We start from the raw sequence: 19,024 nt of genomic DNA on the forward strand, positions 1-19,024 counted from the left end.
TCAGTCAGCCACATACACCTGCCCTCCTCAGGGTCTCATGCAGTGGCTGGGGAGTCTAGCCAGCTGCTTGGGGAAATGCAGTACAAGACCCTACACAAATTCACTGCAGATAGAGTTCAAACCAAGGTTTTCCAAATCTCAAGTTAAAATTCATAAACAGCTTGATTTCCAGGGTACAGCAAAGCAGTTTCCTACCAGCTTCATTTTCAACTATACATAGCAGAAATAATTTTCTTGTGAAAAAATGCTCACAGTGGTAGCAATAAAGTAACTTTTTTATGGAAAGTAATGTGGGTTTTTACAGCAGACTGAGCAATTTTCCAGCCAAGAACCAATGGGTTTAATAATACTATATTCTAAATGGTATTTGTAGCATCTGTGATTATTTTTATAAAGGTTCTGAAGTAATTTAGAACATAAAGTTTAAAGATTCTTCCATCTGTGAGGAGGAAAAGATTGAAAAAAAGAGCTATTATCTCCTGTATTTCCGTAGCAGCTGAAGTACTAGGATTCTAATTGTTATCTCACAGTCATTTATTTTACAGAGGGATTTCAAAAGTATCTTTTATCTTCCTACAGTTTCATTAAGTTAATTCCACATGTTAGCATGAGATTAGTTCAGTCTTCAGCTGGAAGTGGGATGTTTCTGAGGAGGGTCAAAAGTCACCAGATATAGTGTCAGAAAGAGAATGATAAAGACTGTTCTGAAATAGCATTTGGTCAGAAATCTTGTCATCAATTTTGAATGACATTTCTACCAGGACCATTGCAAATCACATTGATTCCCTTGCTGAGAGTCCTATTGACTTAGTTTGTTGCAGTCTGCTCAGGCTGGTGTGCATTGAAGCATATTTAAAAGGTCCTTCATCTCAGCTACAATATATTATTTAAAAATGTCAAGTCTGTTTTGCTGTTGCTGGAAAATAAATGATTCTGTCTGAGCTCCTAACATCTACAAAGAATCTTCTCTTGCTAATTTTCTTAAATTATGTATTTCATTGCTGATTGCTGCAGAAATAGGTGACTGTATCATTTTCTTTTAGCACAGTATTTCCAAATTCACCATCCCTCATTTCACTGTAGATTTGAAACACATTCATCCTTTGGTCCACTTTTGCTAGAGATACATTTTTCTTATATGTGGAAGCGATATGGGATGTACTGTTGACTGCCTGCATCACTAATCTGACTATTTTCTACACTGGGACTCCCCAGTTTTTTTCTGTGTAATTCAGAATCCCCAATATTATTTTTTTCCAAGTAGCTGAACACCTGCAAGCTTCAACCTCTGGCAATGAGTTTTCCATGTTTAGTACCCCAGAATGAAAAATCTGCTTCTGTCCTTTGTCTTCAACTTGGTTCCTAATAGCTTTACTTTATGACTCTTTTTGCACTGGAAGAGACACTGAGCAGCTCACCCCTCTCCAGGTGTCCTGTGTTTCTGTAGATATCTGTCATGTCTCCCCACTCACCCACAAGTTACCTTTTCTTTCTGTCTGAAGAGTCCCAGTTTATTTATTCATTACTCATATGTAAGCAGTTCTGTACTTTTTCATCATATACTTCTAGTAGTTACTTTGTCCTTGGAACTCCTACAGACCTTTGGACTGAGTACCATCTGCTTCTTCTAAAATGTTTTGGCTATTTATTTTGTCATTTATTCCTTAACATGTACTCTCATTTTGTTTACAGATATATTCTTTGATGGGTCGCAATGAAAAACAGTTCTTGAATGAGATTTTTCCCACAAAGAACTTCAGTGCAAAAGATGTATTTTTTCACTGCAGTGGTCTTATCTTCTCTAAATGTTTCCTTTATACCCTGATGATCAATTGACTATACAGGCTCTCTGGCAGGCTTTCCACTCCCAATGTGTTTGAAGAAGGATTTAGTATTGGTTTTATTTTGCTAGTTGTTCTTCAATGATTTTTTTATTCTTTTTTATTTTTTTTAAATCTGCCAGAGTTTATGATCCTTTCCATTTCTTCTTCATTTGTAAACAACTTCAGCTTTTTGAAGGATGTCTTTTTTGCTTCAAATGAGCACCCTTTACTGTGCTGGGAAGCAATGCTATCTTTCTTTTGTCTTTTCTCAAACCTTTTTTTTTTTTTAATTAGCAGTATGCCTCACACGTAGACTTGCTATGAGGTGCTACTGTAAGATGAGTTCAAATATCCCCCATGCTTTCTTAAAGAGTTTGAGGTATTAGCTTCTTTTTAACCAGCTTCCTTCTTTTTCTGTTTTTCTGTTTTCCTTCTTTTATTTTAAGATCAGAATTGTGTTGTCTTTTAATCTATACATCAGGGAGTATGACCGCCCAGATCAGCAGATCAGTACTGAAGGTAACTATTCATCTCCCTGCCCAAGTCCTTTACTCTTCAGGGATTCTGTGTTATCCTCTGAGGTGACCAGTTTCATTGGACTTGATGTGGAGATCCTATGGACACAAAATTATTCAAAACCACCATGGTCTATTTAAGGACTCACGTATTTTTTTAATCTCGGTACCAAAATAACTTAACGGTTAACTTCCTTCCATCAGTTTTATAGTGTACCTGGTGTGTTTTGTTCAGGACCAAATAATTATTTCTCCTATATTTGTTTTAAGATGCGTAGCACATATATAGAAGAATATGTACCACTGCTTCAGTTTCCTTGTTATATATAATTAAATAGAGCTTTCTTTTCTATTTCTCATCATTTTCTCTCACCTAATCTATCCCTTACCTGGGAACAAAAAACTTGACATTTTTATCTATAATGGAAGCATCAACCCAAACTGAGTAGTGTACTTCAAAGCTGGCAGTCCTGTACTGATGCCTTGGTAATTGAACCACTGACCAAATTAATTGCTTGGAAAACACACAGGAGAGAAAGGGCATTATTTACATTGTTTCAGCCACAAAGGTTTGTGAATTGTTTTGAAATGCAGAGCAGAGGCAGTGGAAGGATATTATTTATGCTGGAAAACACAAGCTTACAGTGTAATTTTAGAACAGCAGAATTTTTAAAGTACCTGAAATGTTTTAGAAAAAGAGTTATGACAAAATGAAGAATTAATCAGGCCACTAGAGATCTGGCATCTCAGATCCAGGCAGAAGGGGTTGGAGAAGACAGTGGCAACACAATAAGCAGTGACAGACCCTATGTGGAGTAAAGAAGAGATTAGGATGTCACCCAAACTTTTCCTGCAGCCAATGCTGTCAGTCTGTCTTTCAGACTGGTAGGTTCCCTCTGTCACAGAGACTGTGAAGTTTTTTCCTATCTCCAGATCTGGCAGAGTTCTGCAGTATTGCCTAATAAAAAGAGAACACAGCATGCAAGTTATATGTTACAAAAATGACATTTTAAAACCTCTCTTGTCCTGTTTGTTTGAAATAACTTCAAACTGAAAAATCTAGCTTGCAGGTATGTGAAGACACATCTATCCCTTACAGTTCTGGTAGAGAGTTCACCTACCATCTATTCACCTTCAGAAGTTCAATATGCTATGCATTTTGCATTTCCTAACATACTGTCTTGAGTCTTTCCTACTCCTTCACTTCTTGTAGTCCTATGCTTTAAAATTCAAAACATGCAAGAACGTTTCCAATGTATCCAATTTCTTATTATCTTGTAAATAAAGACATATGGTAGCAGAAAGGATTTTTACCTGTCACTGTTTTTAAGCCATCAAATATGATATAATCAAGGCAACATACTTTGTATATTGGTGCAAAACTGTTATGATTTCTGAAGCCTTAAATAAATCATTTTTTCAGCAAAATCCCTTGAAAAAATACTCCTTTGGTCTAAGTAAACACATCCAGTAAGTGAATTTTTTTAAAAAATTTAAATTTTTTTACATAAAAATAACAGCTGTCACTTTTTGTTTTCTTTTCCTGTGTATCTGCTCCCTCGAAGCATTCTGTGGAGACATGAAAAATAATTGGGTAAAACTGACTCTATATTAGCAATCTTATTCTCATGATCATTTCTACTATAACTAATTCAAACATTACCAATTCTCAGAAAGATGTGACGTTTCTCTTTTTACATTGCAATTTAAACACAGCATGACTTAAATTGCAGTAGACTTCCTGAGTCACACTCAGGTATGGATTTTTCAGCAGGCTCAGAAGGGCACTGTCACTAATCTCCCTCTGCTTACCACTCTTCCCCTTGTTGAATTTTCCTCCTGTTGCCTTGTATGGGGTGTATGACTGGGGCCAAAGGAACACACTGTCAGACAATTGCTGATACAAGGTTATTTTGGGAGCCTCATTTATTAAATTATTACTAATAAACTTTTAATTAATAGTCATAATGATGCTGAGGGTAAAATTCTGTTCAGACAAATAATTTGAGATTCATAAATACCTTTTATGAATGGAAGGGACACAACTGTAATCACAAAGTTTTATTTCCTTTATGAAATAAAACACTAATTCCCATACCAACCCCATAACTTCTTGTTGAAATTAAAAATTCCTTCCTCCCAGGATTTAACAGGCTGTGGTTTTGATGAAGTAGGAGCTGGCTAAGTAAACAAATACATTTAAAAAGTAGAAAGATTCTAAAGAAAGGGGAAGTGACATTGTAAGCAGCCAATAACATTAAGTAGTGCTGATGGTATTGACTTTATGAGGAAAAACATTTGGACTTGCCACTAAATTAAGAGTGATCTCTCAAACTTTCCTAATCTTGTCTTACAAATTGCACTCCAATCACTTATACAGTGTCAATGTGGTACTGTATGTAAAAAGGAGGGGGGGGGGCAATATGAGAAAAAATTGGTTTAGAAATTTAGACTTACTTAACACAGCAAAGTTCATTTTAAGCTCCTGAGCAGAAGCTTGCTTTCAATGTTGCTGATATTTATACAGAGTCCTGTTGATGGAGGAAGACAACCATCAGTTACTGAAGGGGTCAGAATCAGACCAAATCCCAGTATCCTTATTGTTTCCAAATGCAACTAAACCAAAAATAAACAGCAACACACACCCCCTCCACAGTATGCATTAAAGTCATGTCATCAGAATATAGCAAACAGGTATGATCGTTTTATTCAAATAAGTAGATGCTACCCATCAGGTTATAAATATATTATGAAGCTGAATACTATAGCACTAAGTATGCACTGTATAGCACTAAATATCTGCACTTGCTTGTATACCTACAGATTTTTGGACACTACAGGTAGGAAAGTTATATATACATCAATATAAATTATTTTAAACTTCTTAATTAAATTTTACATCAAGACACTTAAAGTTTACAACACATCTTGAAAACTATGAGGAAAAGATGACATGAACCTGTGCTTATGGTAGTAGCAATCTAATCAGGAAATTTTTCTGTACTCGCTTGTATCAGAAATTGTGCATGAAGAAACACAGTGATATCCTGAACAGCCTTCCTGCACGGCAGAAATGAATGTGAGCTCCTGCATGACAGTCTAGACCCAGTAAGGGAGGCAAAGGAGGAGGACATGAAGATAAAATCTCTTATGACTTGCTGGAAGGACAGCTTTTGTACTGGTAATTCTGTTGTGTCTCTGCATACACTAGTGCCCATCCAAATGCAGAAAATGGACAGAGATATTTGGATGCAGACATGCCCTTGCATTTTGGGAAGACGTCTATCCAGATCATTTTCTTGAAAAACATCTTCAATACATGATGTTATGATAGCAGAATGATAGAAGTTGGTGTTTTGGATGGGGATAGTACTTGCAATGGAAAACTCTCTTTACTTTAGTTTGATAAATCTACAAACTGCAGGTGAATAAACTCCATTGTTTGAAATCATGATCTGTGTGGACAACAGAGCTCCCTACTGATAGTACCCTTTCCCTTTTACGCTTCAGCTGGACCATCTGCCTATAATAGTAGATTATCTTCAGTGCTGTGGTTGCCTGCAGAGAATTATAAGTAGCATTTACCAAAGTGCAGTAAGATCCTAATTTAGTTAAGAGTTAACCAAAGTTGTTTAGAAAATAGTTTAATTCACATACTGTGTGGCATTTTTCACTTGTTGCACTCAATCCTAAACATGAATTTCAATCATAAGTAAACAAGTGATACTGATTTTCCTTCCCTTTAACACACATCTTAAATTAGCTTAAATTAGTCAAAGCAGATTCATAGGCACCTTATACAAAATAAGAGACAGAAAATATTGAAGCATATTAGGTGGGTTAAAGTATCAGCAGAGCCGAGTTCTACAGGAGGTGGTTAACTCTAAGTATAAAAAAAGTCTTCCACATTTTGAACCTGGAGGTGTTGGTCAAGAACTCATTGCATATGAGCTAGCAGTGTGCAGGTAGCCAAGAAGACCAATAGCATCCTGGCCTGTATAAGAAATAGTGTAACCTGAGGGAACTGGGTTTTTTTAGCCTGGATAAAAGGAGGCTGAGGGGAGACCTCACTCTCTACAACTACCTGAAAGGAGGTTGTAGTGAGCTGGGTGTCAATCTCTTTTCCCAGCTAACTCGTGATAGTACAAGAGGAAATCAAAGAATTATACAATTCTTTAAATTGAAAAAGACCTTTAAGATCATCAAGTCCAACCGTTAACCCTGGACTGCCAGGCTCACCACTAAATCATGCCCCTAAGCACCGCATCTATGTGTCTTTTTAATACCTCCAGGGATGGTGATGCCACCAGGACCTGGGCAGCCTGTTGCAATGCTTCACCGCCCTTTCAGTAAAAAAAAAAAAAGCCCTAATATCCAATCCAAACCTCCCCTGGTGCAACTTGATTCCATTTCCTGCTGTCCTGTCACTTGTTATCTGGGAGAAGAGATGGACCCCCACCTGCCTACAGACTCCTGCCATGCAGCTGTAGAGAGCAATAAGGCTCCCCTGTTTCTTCTCCAGACTAAACAACCCCAATTCCCTCAGTTACTCCTCAAAGAGTTGTTCTCCAGACTCTTCACCAGCTTCGTTGCCCTTCTCTGGACACACTGCAACACCTCAATGTCTGTCTTGTAGTGACAGGCCCAAACCTGAACACAGGATTTGGGGTGCAGCCTCACCAGTGCCCAGTGCAGGGGGACGGTCACTGCCCTGGTCCTGCTGGCCACACTGCTGGGGACACCAGCCAGGGTGCTGCTGGCCGCCTGGGCCCCCTGGGCACACTGCTGGCTCCTGCCCAGCCGGCCGTCACCCAGCACCCCCAGGCCCTTTCCCACCAGGCCCTTTCCAGCCGCTCTGCCCCAGCCTGTAGCGCTGCGTGGGGCTGGTGTGACCCAAGGGCAGGACCCGGCACTGAGCCCTGCTGAACCTCACACGACTGGCCTGGGCCCATCACTCCAGCCTGCCCAGGTCCCTCTGCAGAGCCTCCTGCCCTCAGGCAGGTCAGCACTCCCCGCAGCTTGGTGTCATCTCCAAATGTACTGAAGATGCACTTGATCCCCTTGTCCTGATCACTGATAAAGTTATGGAACAGAACTGCCCCCAATACTGAGCCCTGGGGAACACCACCTGTGACCAGCTACCAGCTGGATGTAACTCCATTCAGTACATCTCCCTGGGCTCAGCCATCCAGTTGGCTTTTTATTCAGTACAGAGCACACCCATCCAAGCCAGGAGCAGTCAGTTTCTCCAGGAGAACGTTTTGGGAAACAGGGTCAAATGTTCTACTAAGGTCCAGGTAGACAACATCCACTGCCTTTCCCTCATCCATTAGGCAGGTCACCTTGTCATAAACAGAGATCAGGTTAACCAAGCAGGACCTGCTTTCCATAACCCCATGCTGGCTGGGCCTGATCCCCCCACTGTCCTGTACATGCCACATGACGGCACTCAGGATGATCTGCTCCATAACCTTCCCCAGCACCGAGGTCACTTGACAGGCCTTTAGTTCCCTGGATCCCCCTTCAAGCCTTTCTCATAATGATGGAGAGTGGCTTGGCCAGCTCCTCCACCAGCTCCCTCAGTACCTTTGGGTGGATCCCACCCAGCCCCATAGACCTGTGTGTGTCTAAGTGGAGCAGCAGGTCACTGACCGTTTCCTCCTGGGCTGTGGGGACTTCATGCTGCTCCTCCTCATCCCTGTCTTCCAGCTCAGGGGGCTGAGTACCCTGAGGGCAACTGGTCTTGCTATTCAAGCCTGAGGCAAAGAAAGTATTAAAGCACCTCAGCCTTTTCATCACCCTTTGTGGCAATGTTCCCAGCTGCATCTAATAAAGGGTGCAGGTTATCCTTGGCCTTCCTTTTCTTTCTAATGTATTTGTAAAAACATTGTTTGTGGCCAGCCTGAGCTCTAGCTGGGCTTTTGCCTTTCTAATCTTCTCCCCGCATAACCTTGTGACATCCTTATAGTCGTCCAGAGTTGCCTGCCCCTTCTTCCAAAAAGATAAACTCTCCTTTTTTCCCTGAGTTCCAGCCAAAGCTCTCTGTTCAGCCAGGCTGGTCTTGTGCCCTGCTGGCTCTTTTTTTGGCACATGGGGATGTCCTGCTCCTCTGCCTTTAAGACTTCCTTCTTGGAATGGCCTGAAGTTTCTCCAGGGGAGGTTTAGATTGGATATTAGGAAAAATTTCTTCAGTGAGGGGGTTGTCAAGCATTGGAACAGGCTGCCCAGGGAAGCGGTTGTATCACCAGCCCTGAGGGTACATAAAAGATGTAGATGTGGCACGATTTAATGGTAAACTTGGTAATGTTAGGTTAACAGTTATACTCAATAATCTTAAGGGTCTTTTCTACACTAAATGCTTCCAAGATTCTATATCCACTTTTGATTAACTGTGTTTGGGGAGGTGTGGAAGGAAAGGCAGCAAGATAATGCTGATTATATTTATGAAAACACTTTATATATGCTTATACTTGCAGTATGTCTTGAACTCTAAAACTGAATCTGTTACTAACGCTTTGCACTGTACAGGTCCAATTCAGTTTGAAAGACTTAGTCAAGTAAAATATACATGTCAATTTCAAGAACGGTAGAATCTGATTCTGATGCATTTAGGTATTTAACATAGCGTTGGTAAACATCTTAATGGTGTTTGAGCTAAATGGCAAAGTTCTTTTTTTCTGTTCATTCCATTTCCCAGTACACTTGAGGATATATAGCATCATGAATACTGTCTATTTCTCTTTTCAAGTGGATGACTGACAAATTCAAAATCCCACTCAGCTTTTCCATTTGTGATAAACATTTTTTGGACATGCCGATGAGCAAACCAGGGGTGAATTCACTCACATTCTCACACAGACATTAATTCACTTATTAATTGTTCATTCATTACACATATAAAATTAACATTTATTGGTTTAAAACTTGCATGAGAGGGAATCAAGTTCACAGAATGAAATCCTGGTACCATTGAGGGCAAAGGAGTTTGTCAGCAGTTGGATTCAGGGACCGGCAATGAGCAGGTAACTGCAAGGCAACTAATTTCAAATGTTTGTTGAAATAGATAACAAAGTGTCTGCTCTTTTCACAGTTGTGATTCTACCAGATTGTACTAAGAATTTTTCTTATGGTAGGTCATCTTCCAGATATTACTTTGCTAGTTTATTGCGAAGTTTCTTTTCCATCCTCACGCTATCTCAGCATATATATGCATGCAACTTATGATACTGTAAGATGGGCAACAACACAGAAATCTGGACCATAATTAATAGTGAGATTTAAGGAGGTTGCCTATGAGAAATAGAGCAAGAGAAAACACTTGGTTGAAAACCATAACTTTTCTAGCGAAAACATTTTAAAAATGAAAAAAAAAAAATATTATTTACTTTCAGCTATGAGACCCGACAGGGCATGGAAACTATGAGTTTTCCTGAAACAGATGTATTTTTTTATTTGATTGATATATTTAGAAGAGTGCAAACTACACAGAAGAAACCAAAAGCATTTGGAAAAAAAAAAAAAAAAAATAAATACAACAGGAAAAAGAAAATAAAATTACCTTTTCTAAGGTAATGGTTTTTCTGACCTTTAATGATATGAGTGCATGGCTTTTTTGTCTGTATCTTCAATATAGTAAAATAGGTTAAAACATGATATACCACTGGTCTGCATGAATAGAGCCTAATGACTTAAATTAGATAGTATTGACGTGCGGAATTAGACTCTATAACTCGAAAGTTATAAAGTAGGTATGTTTATTGCGCGCAGATGCGCGGGGGATCGCTCCTCCACAAGCGTGCATGCCCGAAGTGACCAACCATCTCACATTTATACAATGAACAAATGAATATTCAATTAACGCCTATACATATTCGTTACCTAAACCCCGCTTCGTATGTTAATTAGCTTATCAGTCCGTTTCCTGGAATGTGGTGGTCTTGCAGGTTTGTAGGTGATTCATGTTCTTGTGACCATCCGATCTTCTTCAGGTGATTCATGTCCTTGTGACCACCCGATCTTTTCCAGCAAGGAGACTTAGCACTCCCTCCCTCTAGATAGCATTTGAATGTCTCTCATCTTTTCTTATTCTCTTTTAAATAGCCCCTTTGTTAGAGGAAGAAGGGCAGCGTCTCCCCTTTGTTAGAGGAAGAGGGGCAGGCGTCTCCCCGTCTCCCCGTCTCCCCATCTCCCCTTTGTTAGAGGAAGAGGGGCAGGCGTCTCCTCAAAACTGTAGTTGTCACCGCACCCATGACTAGTCACCATACCCACATTCCTTAAGCAGACACATACAATCACAATCCATGTCCATTATCCCCATTTCACATTATTTCTCCATATCAGTATGTGAAAGTGTACCATTTATGCAAAAGCTGTACAGGATGGTTAGAGGTGAACAGCATCATTTGATATAAAAATAAACTGATTTAACTCACTGTAAAGAATTTCATATAAACTATATGAATGAGAAGACATAATATTTTTCAAAGAAAAAAACCCAAAACGCTATGTTTTGTGATTTCTTATTTATTTAAAAGTTTTATATAAAAACAGAACATATGGAAATATACATTGAAATTTAAACACTAGCCAATGAAATTAATTTCACCCAAACACAGATACAGAGGACAGATACTGCACAACGTTTTCTGGTTTTGTATTCTGTTAGCTGATGATGACAGCGGGGTTTCCTTAATTACTTTTTAATTATAGGAAAATAAGGCAATACTTTATGTAATGTTTATTGCTGCATAATTTTTAGAAAAAGATTTTAAAGTAGGTATAATTTATTTGTATTCCAGCCAAAGACTCTGGTGCCAATATGGAAAATACTCACAGTAAATCATTAGTCCATTGGTGGCAACGCAATGTGTGGCACTGTTATTTTGCTGTTGTCTTTAAGTACACTACCCATTGTCATGAGACCAAATTCTTTACTTTCACATGTGTTGCTATTCGTATGTTGTCTGAATCTACGTTATCCCGACTATACACCATGTCTATGCAAATAATCTATTTGGAATTCCTAGTATTTGGATATTTCTGAATAATGGTAAGGGTGAACAGAGTGACTCAAAAGCCCTCATAAATCTAAATAGCTTAATAACAGTAGCAGAACATGAAAGGAAAAAAAAAAAAGTTCTTATACATACTTTCCTTTTTAACTAACAGTCTAGCATATTCTGGTTGAACTTTTCCACACTCTGAACTCCCAGATTTCCATGTGCTGAAAAAGAATGACTGTAGATAACTATATTTGTGGTTTTTGCTTTTTTGGGGTTTGGGGTTTTTTTTTTAGGTTTTTTGTGTTTGTTTGTTGGGTTTTGTTTGGTTTGTTGTTTCTTTCTTTTTTTTTTTTTCCCCAGAATTTTGTATCTGCAGCCTAGAACTGGTCTGGTGAGCATCTATTGGCTTGTAATGAATAGCAAAAATGTCAGAATAGTCATAAACTCCATACTTCAGATTCCAATTGTCTACCAACAGTCTGTCAGTTACTGGTGGCAATTTTAGGACAGAACCTTTGTAATGCAAGCATTACTAAACATACACCAGGAACAGCAAATATTTATTTTTTTTCCACTGTGTACATTAAAAACCCCAAACCCAAACAGCTTTTGGGTACAGCAAGAACTTGCCATTATATTTATTGTTTATTTATTAACCTAGTTAAAGACAAAACATCATTCAGGTCATCCTTGTGAAAGACAGACTTCTGTTCTCATCCAGTTGTGAATCAAGCATACAAAATATTTGATCCTTTAACTTGTCTTGTGAAGGCATTTATCAAAATTGCTTAGCATATAAATGAGATCAAGTGAATATCATAATGGCATTATTGCAATTTTCACGCATGTACTCTCCACAAAGTTTAAGCTGAAATTGTTCTGTTTAAGCTTTCCTCAATTACTAGCTTAGGGGAGCTTTTGTTGTTGTTGTTGTTGTTGTTGCTATTATTATAATTATTATTATTATTATTGTTGTTGTTATTATTATTATTATTATTATGATATATTTTATTTACATGAAACTAGTGAACTACTTAAATGAAATTTCCAATTAATTTCAAGTAATTTAGTGCTCTAGGCACTTTTTCACTCCTCTGAGAATTAAATTCTGAATAAATGTATCTACTTACACTTTGTTTTGGCTACTTAGACTTTAAATATTAGTATCACAATTGTAAAACTAGAGAAATGGAGAAAAACTTCAACATCTCAAGAGCTGTCTGTTCCCCAGAGGGAAAAAAAAATGATCTCATTAATCGCTGTAAGCTGCTTATTGTATGGATTCTCTCTTATGAATACTGAAAGTAAGTTGAACTTCTCTGATAAAGAGCATAGCCAAAGTTCTGTCCCACATATGTTTTTAAGAGGTGGAATATATGCACGTATTTTCTTTTCATTGCTTTTATATGCCATGTATGCAAAGTATAGTCTCCTCAATGACTTGTCGCATGAGAGTTTTTTATAATTTCCTAATTTCAGATGTTATTCTTTATAAATTCCTCCAAATGCTTAGTCAATGGTAAAGGTTGAGAATTTTCACTTATTAATGTATTTCAACATCAATTGCCATATCTCAGTTGAACAGACATATTTCATAGTTAAAAGCTTTCTTTATGCAACCACTGAGGATAATTAAAAAGTTAATCTTCATAGAAGATAAACCTCTCCCATAGAAAAGCAAATCTTTATAAAACAACAGGAAAACTTTATGGACAAAGATGAATTTGCATGGAGATTCAACTGCAGCTGTCCACTGGTTTTCAGAAGAGAATTAAAACTGATTAATTTAATCCATCTGCTCCCTAGAATGACTCTTGCTTCACTGGCACTGATGTAGTTCCACAGCCTGGCATAATTTTTCAGATAGTTTCTGGTTTAAATCTTTGCCACAAGTAGGATTTCTAAATTTTTCATTTCAAAGAAATAGATATAACTAGGGGTTGGTGGGGGTTTTTGTTCCCTTTTTTCCCTTTCTTTTGTTTGTTTTTGGTTTTGTTTTTAAAAAAAAAAAAACCAGCTTAAAACATTTTCTTCTGCATTATTTTTAAACCATAAAATATTTTGTATTAAGGAGTTCGCATACAGAATAGTTTATGAATTTGGCTACAGTACAGAGGCAAGAATTCAATCTTTCTTCCAGTATTGGACCTAAAGATATTCCCAATTCTTCCAGAGGTAAAGGTATGCTTATTAATTTAATACTAGGATAAAAGTGTAACTGAATACCAAGCTCTGCTTGTAATTTTTCTCACATGAATTGACATAACTGTAGCTTACACTCAGTCAATTTCACGTACTATGTCTTTCTGAGTTCAGTCACTAGTTATTTGAAGCAATTTCAGAGAAACAGTGGTAGGCTATGAATAGTTTCCTAGATCAAAAAGTAACAAAGCATTAATAGGTTTCCTTATTATTTTTTTTAACAATTACTTTGTAAAGACTTGTGTTTAATTTTACTTTTAGTGAGTTGCCCTAGTGAAGTTTACCCTCAGATTTATACAGGAAAAATGTGCTTACATACTTACAGAATCAATGAAAAGCAATGAATGACTGATGAATGTCAGGTTTACTTAATTTTTGAAGCCCTTATAAAGGCTTTATTTAATTCAACAGGCTTCATGAAAAAAAAATCAATGAAGAAACTTTTGGCATTGATACTGAATATTAAAATTTGTATATAAATATTTTCCTTTCTTTTACTCTCCTTCCTTCAGCACCACATGTGCTTCTGAGTTTCCAGTGTTAATGCTTACATGTTTAATTTTGTCATGATTAAGCACATAAATAATATGGCAAAAAGTACCAAGATTTTTATGGAATATTATAAACACCGGCAACAAACTCATACAGAAATAGTACAAATTGGTAACATTTACAGTGTGTAAAAAAACACATATGTAAGCTATTTCACTTCCTATTACAGGGCATACTCTTAAGTCCAAAAAACATAAGCAGAATATTTACCTAGGTGGAAATACTGAGTAATAATAAGAAAACAATATAAGCTTCCCACAGTTGGCCATCCTAAAGAAGCCGACAATTTGCAGTATTTGTACTTAAATCACAAAATGCTGAACCTGAGACAAGAATGTAACAGACGTGTTTCAATCAGTTGTGCACTATTTGCATCATTACTGCAATTAGTGCTCAGGCAAAACAATGAGGTAGGCATTTCACTTTCATTTTAAAAAGAAAAGCCACAAGGAAATCACAAATGAGGTACATTGTGGTGCCCAGCAATTTCAATATAAGTGTGAAAATGTTTGTCAGAGACAGTTTTAATGCCAAATTTTGGTTTCCTGTTTTCAGTTTTCTTTACATCTGCAACTCTTTCCCTGCTTTTACTGTTCTTGCTCAAACTAAAAAAAAAAAAAAATAAAAACAAAACCAGCAGGCAAAGACAGCAAATCAAAAAATATGTTGAATGTCTTTTGAAAAGTTAAAGGCAATATAAAGCTGAAAAAAAATCAGAGCTATCATGCAGCTTTAATTACAGTAACATCTCTTACTGTATAAAAATATTTAATTTAAAATCCATGTTAAAACACCACTGAGGTTGGGAGACAAATTTAAAAAAACTTTTGAGGTGAAATTTTTTCATTATAACTACAGTTTCACACCTTCTTGAGTTTTACCACTGAGCCTTTGAAAATTTACAAGGTTTTTTGAAGTTTATTTTTTATCTAGCAGCAATTATATTGTTGTGATGCAAATTTATTTGATTATGATTTTAAAGAAAATCAGCTCTTCACATTGACAATGTTCTTAAATACATGATTTTAACTCTATCACCTTATGGAAAGAACTCAAGAATTAATCCTCAGCCACATTACTTCTGAACATAGAGATTTTGCAATATGCATTATATAATACACTCCGCTTACACTAAGTGCAACATCTTTTTTTTTATTCAGGAAGTACTTCAAAACTTTATTTTTGTATAAGCTTCAGTATGTTGGGGTTTTAGGTTTTTTTAATTCTCTGAAATTATTTTTAGTTCTGATGACAAACAAAATAGGAATGCACCTAGCACATGTTCTAGCCACTCAAGGATTGTTTAGAAGAGTGACTAAAACATTTTCAGAGGAAGTACTCAGACTTAGAGGTACAGCTTTTTCAGGCTGATTTCTTTACGACTCGGTACAAAATATGTCCCACTATTTGTTGTACTTTCCTGGCTGTCTGTGTTAATGTTAAGTTGGATGTTTGAAGAAGAAATAATTTTATATTAGCTGGCAAAGCTCCTTAAGGAAACAGTTATTCTAGAGAAGTGATTTGTTAACAGTTGGTCCTATGTTCTATGTATTCCATGCATTTTGTGCCAGGCATACAGTTACCAGAAAAAGTTCAAGAATCAAGTAATATGTATTATACAGATCTGTGTGACCCTGAGGATATACACGCCTATATTTGCAAGCCTGAAATTTAAAATCTAAGACAATGCCGTCTTGTAAAGTGGTGAAGTCAGTTTCAGACAGTACTATGTTACTACGGTGCAGTAGGACCTCTACATAAAGGTTCCTTTCCTCATTTGTTGCTAAGAAAGCCCTTAAGCAGCAGCAGTCAGGACAAATTTTCTAAGCATTGCCCTTTTACCCAGCATCTCCACGACTGCTGCCATGTGAATAACCGAACTCTGACACCATTTCTTTAGTCTGCCTACAAAAGGTAATAAGTTACTGAGTCTCAGAGTACACAAAACAATATTACATACATCAATAGCTAATATTGATTCCACACTTTCAGTCTTTCACCCCATTAGACTAACACTGCACGTACTGGCTGCTGTTTTGTGATACCCTTCATATCTGTTTCATCTCCTCTTTTTTCCCCATATACATGTTCTATCTTGATCATAGCTCTTGCCATGTGACTCCTTCATTCTTTTGATTACTTAAAGGTCAGGTATGCCTGTGGTGTTAAAATCTCCATCTGTGTAGATTTTAACTTGTGAAAATCTAGTCCTGTCTTCCATTAACTTTACAGTATTTTTAAAACATAAAATCTATTATTTATATATTCTGCAGAAGGCAAAATCCTTCCTCACCAGCTCACTACATTTCTTCCTCAAAGTTATTGACTAAATTTTCTTAAAACTTTAACATTTTTAATAACAGTGCAGTAATTATGTATTGGTAGATGAAGAAAATTGTGGTGACTTGTCTAAAAAGGCTACAAAATATCATTAGAACTAGGTCCTAAATGCAGTCTATATTTGTTTGAAGGTTTGATATTTTTTTCCCAAAAAGATTTTTCTGGTTTCACTATTTTTTTTACAAAGTTTATTCTATTTTTACCATTTTTTGAGGATTGACTTCACAAGCTTGGAAATATGTTGCTTAAAGAAAAAAAGAATAACCTGCTTTTAATTTTGACTACATGTAAAGATCTGATTTAGGTGACAATTAGCAAGGAAAATAAACCAGATTCTCTATTTGTTTTCCTGAGTGCTACAAACTTGTAACATTTATGATGTACTTCAGTGAGAAACATTATTAGAATTAATGTGTTGAGTCCTGCTTAACAATAAGGAAAAAACACACATTACAATCATTCCAAAAAAAAGCCACTAACCAACAAACACATAAACAAACATTTCAGTTTAGTGAGTAACATTTTTCAGTGCTGCAGGAGATGCCTACATACCTTGCCATTCACTTCAGTCTTGCTTGTGTGCTAATGCACCATTTGGAAGATATAACCTCTGTGTCCTTAGGCATTTCTCAGCTTTATGACAGCTGGCCTGCTGTTGCTGTTAGCTTTAGGGCAGAAACTGACTGATTATCAACGTTTGGTAAATCTCCCACAGGTGGTGGGAACTTGCAGTTTGCAAGTTTTCACTGCTGAGTGTGCACGACAGTTATGGAAACCAAGTGTAATGTAAGGAGAAGTTAATTGGAAAGAAGAATCTGAAGAAATACGGTCCACACAAGTTGATTACCAATATATTGTCTTCAGACCAAGAAAGATACAGAATAAAGGTGAAGGAAAGAACTCCCCAAGTACTTTCTATTTTGAAGGTTAAAGCCAGGCTTTGCAAATATGCTGGATTTTCACTTCTAATTTACAAGTTAAAACCTTAAAATAAACTGTGCAAACATTCTGCTAAACTAAAGTTCTTATGCTGTCTTCTAGTCAATATTTAATTAATAATTTCATTCTGTCAGCTTTTTGATTTTGTGTGATAGCAAGCCAAATTTTTAGAAGGAGAAAAATGCAAGAAACAATACTGAAAAAACACCTGGGAAAAATTGTATATATATCTACCACAAATTAATCAAGGCTTGCATTTTAATTGTTCCCTAAATATTTCTCCAAGAAAACAGGTAATCAAGCAGCAGCATTTAGTAAATGAAGACTGATATTGTCCTGAGAAAGAATATAGAGCATAACATATTTAATAAAGTTATATACTTCAATATATGTACTATTACAACTGGAAAATATTAGTGGAACAAAAGAACAGATAAGGAGAAAGCTATTATGAAAGAGTAAACCTATGTAAAAATGGGTAACACAGAAAAGACTCTTCCAAATCTTGTCTCTGCAAGGGTTGTGAAAGTTAAGTTTGGACATCAAAAGAAGAGAGAGAGATGAAAACCAGATGTTCTTTTACAAGATGGAATGAAAGATATTGCTTGAGAAAGAGGAAAGTAGCAATGCTCTAAAAGCCTGGAACACTTCAGCACTGTGTGTATTTTAACCAGAGCAGAGCTGGAGCATGACATACCAACTTTTGAGGCCTGTTCCAAGCATTACAACATATGTGACTTTGTGCAGGTAAAGGGTCTGTCTGAGCCATTTTTCACTGCAATACACTTCAGCAGATTCAGTCACATAAACTAGACATTCTTAGGCTATTGCTTGAATGCTGAGCAAGGACATTAACTCATTAAGTCTGTCTCACCCATAGCCTTCAGTGACATTGCATTAACTTTGGCAATTACATTAGCAAGCACCAGCATTACGATTCATATGCTAGAGTGTTAAAACAGTGAGCAGTTTCTCACCAGACCTTATTTGCAGCTGTATTACTGTCAAATTATCTTTTAGTAATCTTGACCAGACTTCGCTTCAGCCTTAACGCTGTAAATGGGAGAAGCCCTTTCTTTTTTTTGTTTGTTTTCTATCAAACTTGTAAAAGAAATGAAAGCAAAGACAAATTGCTTATTGGATCAATGGTAATGTTGGTGAAATTTTTGACATAGCTCTGTGAGTTAATAAATGCATTTTTTCTTTTCTCTGCAACAACTTTCTTCTGTTTGACCACAACTGAGCTATGAGTTTCAGACTGGAATACTTGGCATGACAAAGGGAGTTCAGTCTCTGTCTTTCAAGGCTCATTTTGGTTGTAATAAATGCTTATGTTCTGAGGCAAGAACCACATAGGAACTATCATTCTGGAAAATTTTATTTGCTTCATAATACACAGATAAAAATCTACGTTCCTTCAAGTATGAAAGATTCTGGAGTTTTGTTACATTTACATTCAATATCAAACAAAGTAAAATTGATAATTAAAGTATTAAGTAAAAAGTATAAACAACTGAGTTGGAAAGGATATTCTATGAGTCTTGAACCCTAATCAGCTGATGACAGGAGGAAGGGTTTTGTTCATTATAACAGAAGTAAGATTAGACTTGTGAAGATGAGGCTTTTTGAGGTACTTTTTGTCATTTTTGTC

This window comes from Falco cherrug, chromosome Z (genome assembly GCF_023634085.1).
Source record: "Falco cherrug isolate bFalChe1 chromosome Z, bFalChe1.pri, whole genome shotgun sequence".
NCBI lineage: Eukaryota > Metazoa > Chordata > Aves > Falconiformes > Falconidae > Falco > Falco cherrug.